Source organism: Pongo pygmaeus, chromosome 5 (assembly GCF_028885625.2).
Source record: "Pongo pygmaeus isolate AG05252 chromosome 5, NHGRI_mPonPyg2-v2.0_pri, whole genome shotgun sequence".
Taxonomy (NCBI): Eukaryota; Metazoa; Chordata; class Mammalia; order Primates; family Hominidae; genus Pongo; species Pongo pygmaeus.
This window is the reverse complement of record NC_072378.2, coordinates 163906337-163924442: the sequence shown is the minus strand read 5'-3', so window position 1 is coordinate 163924442 and position 18106 is coordinate 163906337. Positions and strand designations below refer to the sequence as shown.

Sequence of the window (18106 nt, the reverse complement as noted above, 5' to 3'; positions counted from 1 at the left end):
CCAAAGCAGGAGGGTACGAGCCCTCTCCCAGCCAGGTGGTTGGGGAGGAGGGGACCAAGGAGGTGGGAGTCACCCCACAGGGCGGCAGGCAAGGCGACCATTTGACCCCGTGACCTCACCCTGTACTCACAGACTCCAACGCTCTACACCAAAAGCAGCTTCAAATAGTATAGATTTTATGGAAGTCTTCACGAGGAGGGGAGTACAGAGCTTGTCTCTTAAACAGCCACACTTTCCCTAAATCTTTAAACAAAATTTCTGCTTTTTCTTAAATTTTCTGTCCCCGTCACAGCTTTCATATTCCATGGGTTTCTTTCTTAATGCACCCCCCATCGTCCCTTGCATGTCCCCCCCGCCTCCTCCCAGACCTCTCTCTCCAAGGCCAGGCGTTAGCATCCCACTCACCCCACAGGCCTGGCGGAGGCACAGGTGCGGCCCCGGCGACCCACCACTGTCTCGGAAGCAGAGCTCTGGGAATAGCATGTGCGTGAACCAGCGTCAGTTGTGTGTGTGAGTCTGTGTGTGGGGGTGGAGGTGTGAGTGTGTGTGTATGTGTCTGTAGAAGTAGGGGTGAGGATGCGTGTATGTGTATGTGGGCATGGGGGTGTGAGTGTGTGTGTACGTGACAATGGGAGTGTGAGTGTGTTATGGATGGAAGTATGAGAGTGTGACAGTGTGTGTGTGTCAGAGTGTGTGTGTATGTCGGGGTGGGAGTGTGAGAGTGTGTGTGTGTATGTGAGTGTTTGTAGAAGTAGGGGTGGGAGTGGGAATGTGAATGTGTGAGTGTGTGTGTGTAGGGGTGGAGGTGTGAGTGTGTGTGTATGTGGGAGTGTGAGTGTGTGTGTATGTGGGAGTGTGCATGTGTGTGTAGGGGTGGGGGTGTGAGTGTGTGTGCATGTGGGAGTGTGAGTGTGTGTGTATGTGGGAGTGTGCATGTGTGTGTAGGGGTGGGGGGTGTGAGTGTGTGTGCATGTGTGAGTGTGAGTGTGTGTATGTGGGAGTGTGAGTGTGTGTGTAGGGGTGGGGGGTGTGAGTGTGTGTAGGGGTTGGGGCAGCCGTGGGAGCAGGAGGGGCAATGAACAGCCAGCTGTGCCCACACCATCAGGTGATGTTAAGAAGGACAGGGGTTGCACTTGGAGAGATTGAGTTGTAGCAGGGAGAAGCAGCAAGGTGTCCACCTAGGGACTCCTGGACGAAATTCTGATGGAGCTAATTCTTACAGACATGATTCTGGGCAGAGGTAAATGATCAAGTGTTGAAGTGTAGATTGTGGAGTCTCTTATAGAGGTGGTCCTTAAAACCAAGACGCCAGGCAAGCATCTTAAGAATATTATGATAAAAGAAGAAGACTCATTTCAGTGGGCAGTAAGTATTGAATGCCAACAGAATGCACAGAAATATACTACTTGGAAACTTAAAACCGTGTCTTGACAGAATTTCCTCCAGTTGAAGGTTAGAAAAATAATCATATCTTACATGGTACAAATCTTTCAATCATTATTTTGCTTGTTATGAAAACCCAGAGAGAAGATATTATTAGCCTCATTTTATAAATGAGAAAAATATTCAAAAAGAATAAGTGCCTTGTTCAGTAATTTATCGAGGTGATGGGATTTGGAACTAAACTTTGAAATGCTTCTTTCACAAGCTTTTACCACATGCTAAGTGCTGACCACTAGATCAGTAGTTGGGGATATAGACACAGACAAACTCCATCTTTGCTTCCACCAAACTCACTTCCATCATTAGAGATAGCAAAACAACATGAGTCATTACACGTCAAAAGTGACGTTGAAGCATGAGATGGATTAACTCAAGTATGAAGGACAAAGAAGAAAGAGTGACTGATAGAAATACAGAAGAGACACCATTTTTTTGAGCCTTTTACATGAGAAAAAAAAATTCTGGGAAGTCTAAACATTCTATTCTACAATACTGAGAAAAATAAAGATGAATGTTAATAGAACTCAAAGAAGAGTTATTCAAAGTATAAGAATCAAGACTACAAAAGTCCTTGATGGTGGTGTTGAAAGTGTTCCTTCTTTGTCTGAGACCACCAGCAGTCAACTGGCTAAAATGCCCAGTGTGGGGCAATGGGATGAAACAACTTCTTCAGATCTTTGACAGCAGAGAGAATCTATGCCAATGTCAAATCACTTCTTCCTTCATTATGCCAGCATTTTACAAAGATTTTCTCTCATTTAAACTAGATTCAGATTCTGTTCTGCCCTTGTATTCAAATTCTTCCTCCCAAGTATGATGCTGTTATAAGTTATAGACTCAATCTAACACCAATACTGCACTTATCCTTATAAAAGAAGTGCCTTATGAGTTCTGGAATCAATTGGATTTAATTATTTACTGTTGTATATAAAACTCACTTATTGAAATAAAGTCTCCATTGCTCCCTCTTTTATTCCATTATACCATGCATATAAATATTTATTCAGCTAATAAATTTTATTTAAGATATAATACAATACATTCTTAAATAATAGGAATATGACACTTTGACCATAAATTCAATTGTAGAGTAAAATTAATTGTGATGCTAGTCCACACCATCATAAACATTTTCTTTTTCAGTTAACCAAGAAAATATAATTTCAGTTTTACTAAAAGGGTTTGGCAATACTCCCTTCCACAGCAGGGCAATACTCCCTTCCACAGCTCTTCCTTAAAGCACATCCTGTGTTTAGTTGATTAATGAAAAGCCCCAGGAATTTTAGCTGCATATAAAATGGATATATCTTCTGACAGGAATAAATAACACATGAAAATATAAACAAAGCATCTTCTCATTGATGTCAAACAGGACAATGGGAGCTGGTAACTATAATCTTTTCCTGATGACTTGGCTTAAAATACTGAGCAAAACATGTAGTAATAACCTATTAAGTTCAATAGTGTGAGCCATTTTCTGGTAGAACTTCTATAGAGAAAGAGTTTTCAAGAGAAAATAGGTTATAAAGTGATTAATTTGTGACCTTATACTAATGTAATTTATGGTGCTTCAATTTCTTTTCATATAACCTGTCTTATGAGAACAGAAATGTGGCTTTAGAGACAGTAACTGGGGTGACAAAGAGACAACTCCAATTTACTTTATCTTAAAAAGGACATTATTATATTTTGAATAATGTTACCATTGGCCTTACATTCATTTTCAACAAAAGTTGAGCATTTTTGTTTTCCTTAAGCAAAAGAAAACATGAACTAGAGCTAGATTTTCTCCCTATTTAATAACATCTAGTCAAATTAGCTACATTGGTAGAAAATATGTATATAAAAAATACTTGCTAAGATAAAAATCCATTTACAGAAGACTGTATCAAGAAAATAAAATTACTGCAAATTAGGATGTATGTATGCAATCCCAATATAGTTTATGAAATAATCGTGTGACCAAAAGTTATACTGCAAGACTAAAGAAATGGAGGGTGAATCCACCCCCCGCCAAAAAAACCCCACCCACCAACTAACCAATCAAATCACTGATATATATTTAGGTTGATAAAATTCATCATGCTAAGTAATTAAAGGAAATAGCGACACATTATGTATCTCAAAAGCCTATATCAAACCATCAATGATATGGTTTGGCTCTGTGTCCCCAGTCAAATCTCATGTTGAATTGTAATCCCCAATGTTGGGAGAGGGGCCTGGTGGAAGGTGATTGGATCATGGGGGAGGACCTTTCCCCTTGCTGTTCTCATGATAGTAAGTTCTCATGAGATCTGGTTGTTGTAAAAGTGTGTAGCACTTCCCCCTTTGCTCTCTCCCTCCTGCTCAAGCCATGTAAGATGGGCTGGCTTCCCCTTCACCTTCTGCCATGATTGTAAGTTTCCTGAGGCCTCCCCAGCCATGCCTCCTGTACAGCCTGCAGAGCTATAAGTCAATTAAACCTTTTTTCTTTATAAATTACCCAGTCTCAGGTAGTTCTTTATAGCAGTGTGAAAACAGACTAATACAATCAACCATTCAATGCCCCACTAAAAAGAACTGGCAAACTCTTGGTACAGTGGCACAGTCTCCACCTCTTCTTGCCATCTTTTCAGTCCCATAGCAGACATTTTTAATTGATTATGTCTCTTTATTCACCTGAGGGTAGGAAAAGACCCAGAATCTTGTGTAACACAGTCATATTTCCCATCAGAGTTCTAAAATGAGATGAAGTTCACCTGCACTTGTGTGAGACTAAATCTTCAACCAGTCAGTAGACAAATATTTATGGAGTGCTCAAAGGACAGCTATGCTTAGGAATACATAGAAGAGATTCAACTCAGTTTCTGAGATTAATTTCCAAAAGAGGAAAGAAGCTAGCAAAGCATAAATATACATAAGTCACAATTACCAATAAATGAAACAGTATTCAGAAGAAGGCCAGCTCAAGGTGGCACTAGGAGGAATGGAGAAGGGCAAGGTTGTTTAGGAAACCTACTTGGAGATCAAACTACATTTTGGTTTGAAGAAAAACAGATGTGCTTTGGCAAATGGGAGGAGAATAGTTCTATTTAACATGATTTACCCTGAGGTTTGTACAGCACCGTGTGTGGCATATCCCACCATCTTTCAAAGTATCTTGTAGCCATTGTTGCCCTAACATAGGCAGAAACACAAACAGATTTTTCCAGATAAACAAATGTTTGGAGATCAGTCATATAACAAGTAACCTTTGGAAGAGCAGAAAGTTTGCCAGTTTTCCCAAAGCCTCTCTTTAAAAAAACAAAAACAAACAAAAAAACAACAACTTTTTTCCTTTCTTTTTATTTTAGTGTTTAGTTGTTACCAAACCAAAACCTCTCTCTTATAAGCAATATTTGACAATAATAAAATATCAAACCACACTATAAATTGACTCACCAAGGGCAGAATTGAAAAAGAAAACTGTACATGTTAAAGATTCCTTTGGAGGAGTGTAAGGAAATTGTGAAGAATTAAAAACAAATCCCTATAATATAGATGATAAAACCTTGTGAAATTGAAAAAACTTTCCAGAGAGAAATATATAAGAGGAAGTGGACAATATTTCTGATAATTTCTCTTAGGTGCTGGCAAGCTGTTGAATTTTAGTCACATTTCCTTGCTAGTCTATAGACATTAACACAGGGGATGAATGGCATGATCTGGCAAGAGGAAAACCCCCTCTCCAAGGAGAAGGACCTTGAGGAATTTGGAAGCAGATATTTCATATTCCACAAGTAAAAGAACACCATGCTCTCAAGTCATACATTTTCTAGTCACCAACACCACCTCCTCTCAGTCAAGTGATATTTTAGTGGCAAGCTTCATGGAAGGCAGTTACGTACAATGGGGAAATTGAGAAATTATTTTAATGGAGCCTGTGTCTCCAGAAGATTATATGATGCTTTATCAATGGAGAAGAAATATATCTGTATATGCTTCAGGATTATCATTAGACTGTCACATGCAAAAGGGGAAATATGACAGGTTGGGGGAGATTAGAGCAGCAGGAAATGTGGTGCGTCTGAACTGCTCCAGTCATGCCCACAACTCCCATTCGGCCGGCTTACGATGGAAGAGGTGAGCCCCTTCTCATTTCAGGCAAATTCTTCCGCTATGTCTTCCCACCTCCTCAGGGGCCTTGTACAATAGATTATAGCCTTTCTTTTTTGTACCTTCAGTTTCATGGAGCTCATATCTTTCTTCATTTAAACATAGTCGTGTCTTTTCGTCTTAAAACTAGCAAGTCTCTGTCTAACCCAAAACGCCACCAACATTTGGCCCCACTTTCCTTCTTCAAAATCAACTTTTTAAAAATAGTTGCCTGTACTTGCTGTCTTCCTCAACTCTCATTTATTTTTTTACCCATTATAATCTGGCTTCTGTTTTACCTCTATATGAAAACTGCTTTACCCAAGACAGCATTGTCGCTCAGTTCAATGGACATTTTTCAGCCTTTATTTTACTTTGCCTCCAAGAGAAATTTTTGACTCTCTTTGTTTAAACACATTCTTTTTTTGGTGCCCATAGAAGTAAATTCTCATGGTTTTTGACCTACATCTGTGGCTACATCTGCTTGGTCTCCTTTGGGAGTCGTCTGTCCCTTAAATGTAGGTGTCTTAGTCTGTTGGGGCTGCTATAAAGGCATGCCGAGGCTGGATAATTTTTAAGGAAAAGAGGTTTATCTTGGCTCATGGCTCTACAGGCTATATAAGAAACATGGCACCAGCATCTGCTTCTGGTGAGGGCTTCAGGAAGCTTCCATTTATTGTGGAAGATGAAGGGGAGCTGGTGTGTGCAGAGATCACATGGCCAGAGAGGAAGCAAGAGAGAGAGGAGGAGCTGCCAGGTTCTTTTCAACAACCAGTTTCTGCAGCAACTAAGAGTGAGAACTCATCCACTCCCATGAGAAGTCACTCCCCTGAGAATGGCACCAAGCCATTCCTGAGGGATCTGCCCCCATGAGCCACACACCTCTCACCAGGCCTCCCTTCAAACATTGCAGATCACATTTCAACATGAGACTTGGCAGCGCCAAACAAGCTCTATCCAAACCATACCCAAACCATAGCAGAGGGTGAGACTCAGAACTGCACCCTAGATCATCTTCTGTCCCCGCTCTGTGTCACTTTCTATGGACCATCTCCATCATTAATGACAAGAGTGCTCTTCCATTAATGATGATAGTTATCCCCTAAGACCTGAACACTCTTAAATGGCTGAATAAAATCTATTATTTCCCACCAGGCATTTGTTATTGAGTCCCAGGACAAAATGTCTTATTATTTAGGGAATATTTCTATTTGAATGTCTCTCATTTGGTGAAATCTTAACAATGAAGGACAGTGCAACTTACAATTTCCCTCCCCCCCTACAAACTTGCTCTTCATTCCATTTCCCCTTTCAGAATTTTGTTTTCAGAACAGAAATCCAGGAGTTATCTTTTACCCATCCTTCTTCCTCACTCACAATTCTCTGTTATTAAGACCTGTCCTTTATATGTCTTCAATATTTTTCAAATATTTCCATTTTCTCCATCTCCTCTGCCCCTAACACACAGAAGTCACTGCCATTTCTCACATGGACAGCTGTATCCAGCCCCCTCCATGGCCTCTTGGACTGTCTTTATCCCTTCCCATCTTGATGTTAAAATGTTTCCTCTTATTTTCTTGAACTCATAATATGTTTTCTCACACAATGAAATGCATGGCACTTATTTCTTTGGGCTAGCATGCAAAAGTCATTTAGCCACACAGGGTAATTTAGAAAATGGCATCTCTCAAGTTCAAGGCTGGTGTCATTTCTCTCTCTCTCTCTCCAAATTACCATCTAGGTCAACTGTAAAATGCCGCTTGCAGCCTCCAGCCTCCTGCATTCTACTCCATTCCTCTGTTTTTTACTGGCAGGTGAACTTTTTGTTCATCAATCAGTTCAGCCATCTCTTCATCCATCCATTCACACACCTTCATCTTTGTCCCTAAATAATTTAAATCTCCTAACAGAGATGTAAAAAACATGAAAGTAGGTGAGAAAAATACAAAGGATAGTGAGCAGGTTATTCCCATTGTGAATTGAAGATGGGTTGCAGCAAAGAATACTTCTTGGGGGACAAATTCCTGCTGAGCGTGTTCTGTAACATCACAATACAAGAGAAAACAGAACAGAAAATGTGTTTGAAGTTGCTGGGACCATCTCCTCCCGGGAGATGCCCTTTGCTACACTGGCAGGGCCACTCCAGCTGCAGTCCCAGAGGGATGCAGCCCTGGTGTGAGGGGCAGTATTTCAGCTGGAGGAGCAGAGTTGGGAGAGGGCTGAGGGCTGGTTTCAGGGGTGGAGGCTCCTGGAGGAGAGGTGGAGGGGCTGGCTGTGCAGGGCCAGGGCCTCCTGCTGGGAGCGTGGGCTGGGGGGGGTAGGTGAGGTGTGCTCTTTACCTTGCTGTGCTCTGAGGCCATGCCTGGACTGTTCTTCCTGCTGTGGCACCTCAGGGAATCAATCACTTTTGTCTCTTCCTATTGCCTGCTGTTCCTGAACAGGGCTCCTCTTCTCGCTGGTCCACAGGAAACTGTTGACCTTCCCCGGTGTGCCTTAGGGAAGCGGAACACCCTCAAAGTATAAGTGTGTTTTGCCATGAACAAGCCCAGGACCACAGAGCCACCTTCCTCTGCCCCTTCCCATCTCTGCTCCTTATTTCCACACCTTCCCACCTTTCCCTTCCCTTACTGCACTGCCTTCTTCCTTCTCCTCTTCCTTTGTTCCTCCTTTCCTCTTTTTTTTTTCCTTTTTCCTTCCCTTCTTACTAAACAAAGTAAGAAGTGGATAAAGTGTGGGCTTTGGTCTGACATGCAGGCTGGAGCTAAGAGCTACTCTATCAGGAGGACTTGCAGGTTGGGGCTCGGGCACGTTGAAGCAGCGGAGGAGCCTCTGGAGTAGCCAGGCCCCAGAGGGACACGGCACCTGGTGCAGGTGAGCTCTTCTCTATTATAAAAGTGTGACGCTAATCTTCAGCTCTCCTGGGTTCTCTTCATCATAAATATGCTTGGAATGAACATCACTGCGTTGGCCTGTCCTGAGGCACTCACCTCAGCCACTCCCTTCTAGGCTGGACCTTTGTGTTCTGCAGAGGGCCGCCTTGGGTGGTAGAGGCTGGCCTGAGAGTCCCAGCAAGTCAGTGCCCACTTCAAGTCATCTTCAGAAGTAGCTTATTTTATTTGTTCTAAATCATTATCTGTCTATTTCAACATATACTGCAGATGAAATGTCTGCCAATGCAGCGTTACATAAATACCAACGTAGTGCCAGCTCCAGCTGAGAGTGAAGCCGGGACTTGTTTACATGCAGTAACCGCGTGCTCAGCATTCTTGGGTGAGGCTGTTTATCATGGCCAATCTACAACCAATGGTCTAAAGAGGCTCTTGCACCTGTACGGTCCCACCTCAGAGAGGCAAATGGATCTCTGCTTGTTGAGAGTGATTCTGAAACTATGCAAGCTCGTGGATAAGGGGCTCTGACTGGCAGATGGAGTTTGTTAAGGGTAAAAGGAGTCACCTGGTGGGTGCTGGTCCTGGGGAAGGGATGCAGTCAGCCAGGATTGCTTCCCTTTTCAAGCCACCCTATGTGAAGTCACCTTTTGCTGAGGCATCCTGGCTCAGCAGATCTGGGCTCATAGTTGTCAAGACCTGCAAAATTGCTGGCCCCTCTGTATGGAATTATCTGCATCCGTGCAGAGTGTGACAACCCAGCATGTCAGTGTGGTCAGAGCAGCCCGGGGCTCTCCTGCATGCAGTGCCAGTGCAGACTTCCAGCAAGCCCATCTGGGGACTGTCCACTGCTTTATAAAGGGTATGGGCAGGGAACTCTGGCCAGGATCGAGCAGGATGTGATTAACATGACATAGACTACTGTTTTCTTGCTCTAACAGCATGTTCAGTGGCATGGCAGTGAGTGGGTCACAGGACACAAGAAGAGATAGTGGATGAAGTTAAGAGAAATAGAAAAGCCGTAGGAAGCAATTTTGGAGGACGCCAGTGCTGCTGGCAGGAGAAAGCCCAGCCAGCAAGCCACGGCTCCCCCGTGGGCCTGCCCGCCTTGCCAGCCTCCCAAAGGTGGTGCCGCTCCCAGCCGCAGTCCCATCCTATCTTGAGAGCCCCTGTTTGGGGTCTCCACTTTCTCTGCTGGCCCAGAGGAGCCGTTGCCTTTGCAGGGATCTTCTTAGTTGTGCCTGAAGATTGCGGCACCCTTGACCTCTCTCCTCTGCCATCTCAATACCATATTCATTTCTGCCCTGCAGGCTTCTTTCACGAGGCTGTAATTACTGGCAGGGACACCTTACCTACCTCCTCCTCTCTCTCCAAATACTGTCCTTCGAGGCCTAGTTGAAGGCCTCTCTCCTCCAGGAAGTCTTTTCTGAATGTCTGAGGCTCTGATAACCTTCTGGGTTTTTCCCTCCCTAACTCTGCACCTACAGCAGTTCGGCATTATACACCATCCCACGTTCTTTACTTGTTTATTCAACCACATTTTAGGGATTTTGAAGGTGAATTACTGTTGCTGTTTTCATCAGCAATAAACAGACATGTAGACACATAGTTGGACACATTTGGACACGTCAAATAAGTCTTAAAGGCTGTGGAATGAGTCTAGTTATATATGTTTTTCCATTCTAGATGGCATGAAATTTAATGTCTATTCAAAAGTCGAAACTATAAAACTCCACTAAGTATAAGCTTTCCAAATAACTAGTTTATTTTCTCCCTGGAACTTAAAATAGGAGGAGGAAAGGGAAGTCTAATTCTGAGAAAGTAGAATCTCTTTCGGATGTTTTGTCCATTAAAATAGTGAATATTTTATTACACTAAAAAATGCTATGTGTGTAGACTTATAGTAAGTACTCCATATACATTTTAGGCTGATAAATTGGAATAGCTGGTATTCTAAGGGGCATAATTTCCTAACATAAGGACACAGTTACCTGTGCTACAGTGAAGAGATTAAAAATTGGTTATTGAATGCTTTATTTTAAAGAAGTGCTGTGTAGTAAAGAAGATTCATATTAAGCTCTTTAAAAACTGTAATGCATGGTACAAATATTACATATATAGACATACGTTCTCTTTGCAAAGAGCTTTCACAAAGGACAATGTACTATGAAGATGGCTACTTGGAAGTAAATAGGACTTTGAGGAGTTTCTGATGCCACTGTAGAGAATGTCAACAATGGCGGTATTAAATTTGCTGTTTTTTATTATTTATTTCAATGCCCAGAAGCAAACTGTGGGATAATTTCACCATCAGGTTAGAATTGAATTAGGTTCTAAATTATAGGAGCTCAGTGGGACTCTGTGGACCTGAAATTGACCTCTGCTGTCGCCTGGAGACAGTTCTGGGCATCTTGCTGACACAGCCACTAAAGGAACTGTGGAGCCTGTTGGTCCTCATGAGAGGAAGTCATCGCTTTCCTCATCCATCTTTTCTTCCTTCTTAAGAAAAATTCTTCTGTCCCAGATTTCTTCCCAGAGGAGGGTTCTCCTAGAACTATTCAAGGGTCTCTTCCAACAGCATTTGACAGGTGTGGAATTACTACTTAAAAAAGTCACAAGACTACCGAACTGAAGGGGAACGATGGTGCTTGACTACGAATGCCACATTTGTGCTCAGGTGCAGGTTATTCAAGCTGTGGCTGAACGTCTTTGGAACTATTACTGGGGCAAAGCCTGCAGACAGCTCCTTGCTAAACCATAAAATGATGATTCTGGCAAGCAGAGATCAGATGCAATCTGAGTGCTCTGAGAAGCAGAAGAATCAGTGCTTTGAAAGGGATCACAAATACTGGATTTTTGGCTGTGGTGGTGGTGGTTTTGTCTTTTTTAGAGGCAGGGGTCTCTGTCACCCAGGCTGGAGTGCTGTGGCACGATTATTGCTCACTGCAGCCTCTAACTCCTGGGCTCAAAGTGATCCTCCTGCCTCAGCCCCCTGAGTACCATAAGTGCACACCACCTCTCCCCTGGTTAATTTTCTGTAGAGACGGTAGTCTCACTATGTTGACTAGGCTGGTCTTGAACTCCTGGACTCAGGTGATCCTCCTGCCTCAGCATCCCAGAGCATTGGGATTATGCATGTGAGCCACTATGGCTGGCCTGCAAATACTTTTAAATTGAGATATGAAATTTAGCCCTTTCTGGTTAAGTAAAATGTTTACTATTTTTAGAAACAAAACATCAGAAGGAGATTCTACTTTCTCAGAATTAGACTTCCCTTCCATCCTATTTTCAGTTCCAGGGAGAAAGTAAACTAGTCATTTGGAAAGATTATTTTCAGGAGTTTTATAGTTTTGGACTTTTGAATTAGACACTAAATTTCAAGCTGTCTGGAATGGAAAAACATATATAACTAGACTCATTCTGTGACCTTTAAGACTTATGTGATGTGTCCAAATGTTGGTCACTGTGCTAGAGAATCACTCCAGTCTGCATTTATTCCAATTTATAAAGGTTTCTTTTTATTTTCAGCTGAAATTTTTACTTTGGGAAATGTTATAAAAATAATCATGTTCGTTCACCATGGTTCCTTTACTTCTGCAGTATTGCCGAAAGTTTTAAAAAATTGACTGTACTTTTTCCATAAAAAGGAATTCTTTGGTATAAAGTTGGTTTACTAATCATACCCTAATGGCAGTGCATCAGTGCGCTGTCTTAATCTATTTGTCATAAACTGACTGCCAGCATAATTTTGAATGAATTAATGAATTAATCCAGCACATGTTGAGCCTCCGCTGTGTGCCAGGTACTCTTCTAGGTTTACTTATTCAATTGTTTTTTTTTTTGTCTGCTTAAAGATTTCCAAAGCTTATCTGCCTCCACTGATGTCCATTTCAATCATTTTCAGGCATAGATTAAGAACCCCCTCTGGGCTCAGGGACTCTGACTACATCTTCTGATACCAGAAGTACTTCAACTTGCTCTCATTTGAAGAATCCATTGCCTGGAGAACTGGTCAAATTCCTGGAGGGTCATGGATTTTTGTCACACTGATTAGTGGTAGATCGACAAAAAATAATTTTCTTGTTTTCTAATATATATATATATCATAAACAGGAAACAAATATGTGTCTTCTCTGTATATTTAAAAACAATAACCTTCTGGTTACATTTCCAGACTCTGAACTCATGCTTGTTTTGATGTTCTTTGTGGTTTTTCACCAACATTGCCTCTCTGTATGATCTTTAATCACAAGTTAATTTTTAAAAGCTTCATTAGTGTGCTGTTTTTCTAAGCTGAAATTAGTTTTTCCAACTTGGACATATCAGCTTAGCTGCATTTGCCTTATTTTCTTATTATCGTAATCTATGGCTGGTGGTGTCAATTTGATGAGAGGTTGTGCTAATAACACCCAAGTTGTGGGTTTCATTCTCGCCACAGGGAGGGCAATTCGTCTCGATGGAACAGGCAGACCCATCTTGTCCAGTCTTGCAAACGTGTATGAGGGTCTGGGTGTGAGGGTGAATGTTTGGTGGACCTGGGTGTTAAAACTTTGTAGTCCCCATCAGTATAAAGCTGTTTCTGCTCCTGCTGACCTGGCTCAGTGCAAGTCCTGTAATGATGGGTAGGCTGCTGGCTCTGCTCCTTCATGAAGGACAGCACACCCATGGGAATGGCTTACAGTCCTCTTGTTATCTTTCCGTTACATATATTGGTGCATCTTCAACTTCTAACTCATTAGAACAGCAGTGCTAGAGTTTGAATATTTGATAGCCCTCAAATGTTTTGTTGAAATGGAATCCCCAGTGTTGGAGGCGAGGCCTGGTGGGAGGTGTGCTTTGGTCATGGGGTGGATGCCTCATGGCTTGGTGCCATCCCTGCCCTAGTGAGTGAGTACTGGTGAGGTCTGGTTGTTAAGTACATGGCACCTTACCCCCCACCTCCCTCTTGTTCCTGCTTTCATCTTGTGATGTGCGTGCTCCTACTTCGCCCTCTATCGTGAGTAGAAGCTTCCTGAGGCCTCCTGAGAAGCAGATGGCAGCACAATGCTTCCTGTACAGCCTGCAGAACTGTGAGTCAATTAAATCTCTTAAAAATTATCCAGCCTCAGGTATTTCCTTATAGCAATGCAAGAATGGCCTAATACAAGCAGGAAGTCATGTTTTTACATGCCACAAAAATTCCTGTGGAATCTTATGTGGTTTACCATTTTTTTTAACGTACCGTCATCATTTATAAGGTTTGAGGGAGGCATATCTCACACATGAGTGTGAAATCCTACTCATCACGCTTATGAACTACAAAGGATCAGTTTACCATGATTTTTAATCCCATTGGCTCTTTTAATTAAAATAGACCTCGATGATGCAAACACTTTCAAACATTTTGGAGTTTATCCTTTACTACATCATGGGTCACTGTGGAGGCTGCTGATGAGTACTGCCCCAACCCTCCTACAGAACAGATTCTCCCCAGGCACTGGGATGTGAGCCACTGATGGCTGGGTCTCACCCTGGGAATTGCCTTCCGCCTCAGACAGGAGCTGCTTCGCTCAAGGTTACCCCTTCCTCCAGCAGCCTGAATGGGCTGGCTAATGTACAGGCACAAAACCCCAGCCCCTTGGCCTCAAGTGGAGATTGCCTGGGACCTCCTCCAGGCAGTCTAACCTCTCCTGCCCAGCCCTGTTTCTTCCTCTTTCTTCCTGCCTCCAGCATTATTAAGGCCTAACTGACAAATAAAAACTACATACATTTCCAGTGAGCAATGTGATGTTTCCACAGACGCATGCTATACCCTGTGGGATGATTAAATCAAGCTTATTAGCATATCCATCACCTCACATGCTTCTCATGTTTTTGTCGTGAGAACATTTAAGACCTACTCCCTTAGCACTTTTCAAATATACATTATTATTAACCAGCTTCACCATACTGCAGTGGATCTCCAGAACTCATTCATCCTGTCTCATCAAAACTTTGTGCCTTTTGACCAACATCTCCCAATCCACTTTCCTTCCCCAGGCTCCTGCTAAACACCGTTCTACTCTCTGCTTCTATGAATTTGACTTTAGATTCCACATATGAGTGAGATCACGCAGTTTTTGTCTTTATGTGACTGGTATATTTCACTTAGCATAATGTCCTCCAGGTTCATTTATGTTGTCAAAAATGAGAGGATTTCCTTCTTTTTATTTTGGTTTTTTTTTTTTTTTTTTTTGGTAGCAACATGGTCTTGCTATGTTGCCCAGGCTGGTCTGAAACTCCTGCACTCAAGTGATCTTCCTGCCTCAGCCTCTCAAAGTACTAGGATTACAGGCATGAGCCACTGTGCCCAGCCAATTTCCTTCTTTTTAAAGGCTGAATAGTATTCCATTGTGTATGTGTACCACATTTTCTTTATCCATTCATCGATTGATGGACACTTAGGTTGATTCCATGTCTTGGCTACTGTGAATAATGCTGCAATGAAAATGAAAGTGCAGATATCTCTTCAACATACTGATTTAATTTCCTTTGCATCTATATACCCAGAAGTGGGATTGCTGGATTATACAGTATCTCTATTTTTAAAGTTTTGAGGAACCTCCATACTGTTTTCCATAATGGCTGTACTAATTTACACTCCCACTAACAGTGTGTAAGGGTTCTCTTTTTCCACATCCTTACAAACACTTGCTGTATTAGTTCATTCTCACACTGCTATAAAGATACTACCTGAGACTAGGTAATGTATAAAGTACTCACAGTCCTGCATGGCTGGAGAGGCCTCAGGAAACTTACAATCATGGCAGAAGTGGAAGAGATACACCTTACATGGCAGCAGGTGAGAGAGAGTGAGTGAGGAGCTAAGGGGGAAGAGCCCCTTATAAAGCCATCAGATCTTGTGAGAACTCACTCACTATCATGAGAACTGCATGAGGGTAACCACCCCTGTGATCCAATCACCTCCCACTAGGTCTCTCCCTAGACATGTGGGGATTATGGAGATTAAAATTCAGGATGAGATTTGGGTGGGGACACAGCCAAACCATATCACTTGCTATCTTTTGTCATTTTGATAATAGCCATTCTAATAGGTGTGAAGAGATATCTCATCATGGTTTTAATTTGCATCTCCTTGATGATTACTGATGCTGACCATTTTTTCATGTACCTGTTTGCCATCTGTATGTCTTCTTTTGAGAAATGTCTACTCAGATCCTTTGCCCATTTTTAAATTGGGTTATTTGTTTTCTTGCTATCAAATTGTTTGAGTTCCTTATATATTTTGTATAATTAACTCATAGGATTTTTGGTTTGCAAATATTTTCTTCCATTCCGTAGGTTATCTCTTCACTCTATTGATTATTTCCTTTGCTGTACAGAAGTTTTTAGTTTGATATAATCCCATTTATCTAGTTTTGCTTTTGTTGCCTATGCCTTTTGGGTTGTATCAAAAACAACAACAACAACAACAAAACTACCGAGACCAATGTCATGTAGTTTTCTCCTATGTTTTCTTCTAGTAGTTTTACAGTTCCAACTCTTATATTTAAATCTTTAATCCATTTTGAGTTGACTTTTGTATGTTGTGAGATAAGGCCCAGTTTCATTTTTCTGCATGTGGATATCCAGTTTTCTCAATACCATTTATTGAAGAGACTGTCCATTCCCTGTGTTATGTTCTTGGCAGCTTTGTTGCAGATCAGCTGACTATAAATGTGTGGATTTATTTTTGGCCTCTCTTTTCTGTTCTATTTGGTCTACATGTCTGTTTTTATGCCAGTACCATGCTGTTTTGGTTATTATATCTTTGTAGTGTATTTTGAAATCAGGCAGTGTGGTGCCTCCAGCTTTGGTCTTTTTTTGAGATGGAGTCTCACCCTGTTGCCCAGGCTAGAGTGCAGTGGCATGATCTTGGCTCACCACAAGCTCCATATCCCAGGTTCAAGTTATTCTCCTGCCTTAGCCTCCTGAGTAGCTGGGATTACAGGTGCCTGTCACTGTGCCTGGCTAATTTTTGTATTTTTAGTAGAGATGGGATTTTGCCATGTTCGCCAGGCTGGTCCTGAACTCCTGACCTCAGGTGATCCGCCCACCTTGGCCTCCTAAAGTGCTAGGATTACAGGCGTGAGCCACCATGCCTGGTCCCAGCTTTGTTCTTTTTGTTCAACATTGCTTTGGCTATTCAGGGTGTTTCTGGTTCCATATATGTTTTAGGATAGTTTTCCTATTTCTGTGAAAAATGCCATTGGAATTTTGATAAGGATAGCATTCTCAGTCTCTTATAGGTGTTATTTCTGTGCAAGAATCTCCAACTCAGAGCCTATTTCTAGGGAACCTAACTAACAGAATCACTCTGTTTCTATTTTATTTTTTATCCATTGTTTAGAAAAGCAATTCAATTAGCAAGGCACGTCTTCATAATGCATACCTTTCTGCCTGTTTGTGGACCAGCTCCCTCTCCCTAAGCATGTTTCTCCTGGTCCTCAGCCAGTGGAAAGCCCACCACATGCTAAAGCCAGCAAAAAGCAGTCTCCCTCAAGCCTTTTCTGACCACTTTCTCTTTCCTGTTCCCACTTCCAAAATTAAGTCCTCCTGTAACCCTTGATTTAGGCTCCTTCTTTTATAGCATTTACTTTTTCCTGTGCATTACAGTTGAGTCATCTAACTCTCTCACCAGAATGCAAGCTTCTACCACTTCCATCCTTCTTCTGCTTTCCCATTGTGTGTGGAGCTCAGTGGGCACTCATAAAATGTTTTCTCAATGGGACACACACATTTTTATTCTCAGTATTTTAGTTTATCCTTAATATTCTTTTATTTTTTTATTTTTCATTTTTGAGATGGAGTTTCGCTCTTGTTGCCCAGGCTGGAGTGCAACGGCGCAATCTCGGCTTACTGCAACCTCTGCCTCCCATGTTCAAGTGATTCTCCTGCCTCAGCCTCCCAAGTAGCTGGGATTACAGGTGCCTGCCACCATGCTCGGCTAATTTTTGTATTTTAGTAGAGACAGGGTTTCACCACGTTGGCCAAGCTGGTCTCCAACTCCTGACCTCAGGTGATTCACCCGCCTTGGCCCCCCAAAGTACTGGTATTACAGGCACGAGCCACCGTGCCCGGTCAATGTTCTTTTATTTTACTTCTTTTTCCCTAGGTATGTTATACACATATCATACCTACTACATTTTTTAGCAGAAGTTAATTGGTAATTATTTAAGGCAAGATCAATCTGTACACTAAGTTAAATAATCACAATATTACAGTCTCATTTACTTTGCCTTTTTGAGCTCCATAATCATTAACTTTCTCTATGGCATTGTGATATTACTACAACTCTACATGATTTTTCAAAAGTAACATTTGAAATGTTGTAGTCAATTCTCTTAATTACTTGGGATGGAGGCAGTTTGGACCCAGTAATTTATATATGTTAATACTTATAACTGTTTCTTTATTTATCTGATGTCAATATCGGGTTCTGCAGAATCTACATTATTTCTTGGTGGTTCAAATCTCTTAATTTTTCTTTCTTGGGCAGATTGAGAAAATGCTTCAGCTCTTTTAGGATGGCCATTAATTCCACCCCATCCTTGTTATTTGTGAACGTGTTTAAAAGTGTTTTCCGTGCAATGCTTTTGTTCACATATATATTTTTTTAAGTGAGACAAAGTCTCACTCTGTCGCCC

The 18106-nt window shown here is 41.9% G+C and overlaps 1 protein-coding gene and 1 pseudogene across 3 annotated transcripts in view; both read right to left on the bottom strand.

The window, feature by feature from the left end:
* Nucleotides 1–18106, bottom strand: part of PACRG (parkin coregulated) — a 590797-nt gene that overhangs the window by 79219 nt on the left and 493472 nt on the right. The gene's annotated exons all lie outside the window — the stretch shown is intronic.
* LOC129039814 (small nucleolar RNA U13) lies at nt 13652–13747 on the bottom strand (annotated as a pseudogene).